Source organism: Coenobita brevimanus, chromosome 43 (genome assembly GCF_032717465.1).
Source record: "Coenobita brevimanus isolate Jiangsu-jjx chromosome 43, ASM3271746v2, whole genome shotgun sequence".
In the NCBI taxonomy this organism is placed as follows: Eukaryota; Metazoa; Arthropoda; class Malacostraca; order Decapoda; family Coenobitidae; genus Coenobita; species Coenobita brevimanus.
The window spans coordinates 14,845,233-14,848,547 of NC_136996.1; the positions used below are offsets into that span (position 1 = coordinate 14,845,233).

Sequence of the window (3,315 nt, forward strand, 5' to 3'; positions counted from 1 at the left end):
GGAGGTGTTCAAGACCATCACGCCTGAAGCCCTCCAGGGATGCATGGACCCATGAAAAAAAATGCTGGGACCACTGTATACACGCCTAAGGGAACTATTTCCAAGGCGACAGTGAGAACCAGGAGGTAAGGTAACTTACTTTCCTACAATATTCAAATTACTGGAACTTTTGGGTTACACCTAGTATATATATATATATATATATATATATATATATATATATATATATATACCACGTTGAGTACACCGCTTCCCGTCCGATCAGCGAAGTTAAGCAACGTTCGGTCTGGTTAGTACTTGGATGGGTGACCGCCTGGGAACACCAGATGCTGTTGGCATCCCTACATGTCAAGTGGGGTTGGTGGAGGATTAGTGCCCCTCCCTGTAAAATAATTAACTCTAAGCCGTTGGCCACCCCGTTTGGGATACATGGCGTCTGGCGATGATGATGATGATTATATATACTGTATATATATATATATATATATATATATATATATATATATATATATATATATATATATATATATATATATATATATTGAGGATCCACGAGTTAGTAAACCAATTGTTCTAGAGTACAAGAACACTGGCACTGCAAAATCAAATTGCACAGTTTTTATCAGACTTGGAAGGAAGGTTAAAGACGATTGGAAAATGAAGTGACTCAATATTAAGAAGTCAGTCAAAGATCATGGTCACAGTTCATGATCAAAGTTAGACTCGTGTGGGCGTTTACTAACAAAGTAACTCAAACAGTTTTTGAGCAGTTTAACTAACTTAGGGTTAAAGGTTGAGGGTGTCACGAATTCGTGAGATTGTGTATTTATACAAATTCGTGACATTGTTCTTTGGTGGGAAGCCACGAACTCTACTGGAAGACCAACTGTGTATCACTCAGTTATCCATCCTTGTATGCACTTTGATCAGGATGGTTTTTCAGAACATTCGTCACTGCTTCAAAAGTGACTGTTCTTATGCACAACATCAGTGCTTCGCTGTGTGATTTTATTGTGTTTGTATATCGTTCACCCTGCCTCTGTTGACCGTTGAAGTTAGGCCACGCCCACTTCCGGTGGAAATGCCCATTTCTCCTGCCCTGGTACCTGGCTTGGTTACATTAGTCAGTTGGTGCTGGACAGCCACGGAAATAGGAGCCTTAGAACATGGTGCTGAGCAAGACCCTCATTGCAGTAGCTAGTCTCCAGTAGTTCTTTGATTTCCCGTATCCCCCCACCGAGTTAGTGATTGGCAGTAATTGGACCTTAGCTGTTAGAGACGTCCAGCCTCGTCACGGCTATAGCTACGTTCCCTCCATTGACTAGTATTTCCATTCTTTTTCCTAGGCTTAAGATTAATTCATTAGCTATTTGAATGCGAGTGAGAGAGTGTGTTTCCTTTGATATCTGAATTCATTTTGAGATTCTTGTAACATAAATTTTTGTTGTAATTAATAAATTTATAGCTCCTTTCTTTAAGCTTAATGTAATTTTAGGATCGTGTTTGATTTCTCCACATTGTGCTTTCTTTAATTTGCTTATCCCAGTTTGCACAAATTTCTTATATTAATCACAACTGTATTTAGGCCATTCCTTTGGTATTAATTCTTTAATCCGTTGTGCCAACTAGGAATTAAGCACCAACAAGAACTTGTCTCGATCATTATTATTATTGATTGTCAAGGGAGCAAGGATCACACTTTCTCAGAGGCCAACAGTATCAACAATTCAGCATTCGTGAGCAGTTAGTCTCCGCTGTGTGCTGTTGAGAAAGTTCATAAAATTTTCTTCTTTAGAGAATCGGCGAAGCAAGACACATAAAGTAAAATTTACAAGATTTCACAAGTCAGTTTCTTGTTTCAACTGATATATACCGGTATATAAATATATAAATAAATAAATATATATATATATGGAGCCTCTGTGGTACAGTGATAGAGTGTGCGTATCGCACGCTGGTGAGCATGGGTTCGCCTCCCGCCAGAGTTGTGAAAACTTTTGGAAGCGTTCACCAAGCCACATGCTACTTTGGCAGACACAAGGGGTGCTGTGGTTGAACCAGTGTCACATATTAGTATGCTTGCACCCAATCGGCTTAAGGCGGGCCGATTACACTTGGTTCACAGACTACACACACATCCAAAGCCACTACAACACTACAATTACACTTACAAGCACCTCTCACCCTTCATACAATCTCTACCAGACAGCCTAAGCCACTTTGTAGAGATGCATTGGCTGTATCGTCCCTGCTTAGGTAGGGATAGGCCGGTCCTGCAGGGGACCTCAACGGCTAAGAATGATATATATATATATATATATATATATATATATATATATATATCATTTTTCTCGTATTTCCGCCTCCCACCGTGATCTGGCGACCTTATTTCAGGATAATAACTCCTTGCTTTAAAGTTATTAACGAACTAATAAACTCACACACTCTTAGCTAGATATTCTGTCTATCTATCTATTGCCAGACGCCTCAATCCCGTTTGGGGTGGCCACAAACAAATCGCCTCCAAGTCGCCCTGTCCTCCGCCATTTCACTGCCCTGCTCCCAACCCACACCCCCCTCTCTCATATACCTCTCCACCCCATTAGTTATCATTAAAGTCTATAGGCACTATCTGACTGGTGGTTATCGATTCTGCTTTATCAATTTTATGTAAAAGTTTTCCCAGTCAATTGCATTTTTTTATTTCTTTCTTTACCAGTTTAACTGGATAAAACCGGTCACCACCAGCTTGTGCCTCTATTCTTTAGTTTCGATTATTAACATTCCTTTGCGAAACAGCAGTTAGTGTGTCAGTCTTTAGTTCACTTAGTCTCAGTTACCATCCTGGCAACCAGTATAAATAGGAAGCCAAGGATATAGAGGTTACCAATCCTCAGGAAATTAAAGACTGTGTCTCTCACGGTACACTTATGAACAGCAACGTGGGAGTGATGCCCGTGAAGAGTGTAAAATTCACCGACAGGAACGAGAGAGAGAACGTGAACACGAGCGTGCCGAGCGCGAGGCACGTGAGAAACATGAGCTTCAGGTGTTGAAGCTCAAGCCAGACAAAGCTCAAGCGAGACTCCTTGGCTTCATATACATCTGGTGCAGCCAACTCAAGCTCCACGAGTGCTCTCCCAGCACATGTTCTGGCAACCTCGCACCTCAAGCTTCCTTCATACAAGGAAGGCGAGCAAATCGAGCCGTTCATAGCTCGTTTCGCAGACATGGTGCAGCTGTACCAGCTGGATGAGGCAGCTAAGCGGCTCCAGTTTCTTAGCTTGTTTGAGGGCCCTGCCCTCAACATTCTCC

General features: G+C 41.6%; 1 pseudogene; it reads left to right on the forward strand.

The window, feature by feature from the left end:
- Positions 1–219: 219 nt before the first annotated feature.
- On the forward strand, positions 220–338 carry LOC145397950 (5S ribosomal RNA; annotated as a pseudogene).
- The last annotated feature ends 2,977 nt before the right edge of the window (positions 339–3,315 follow it).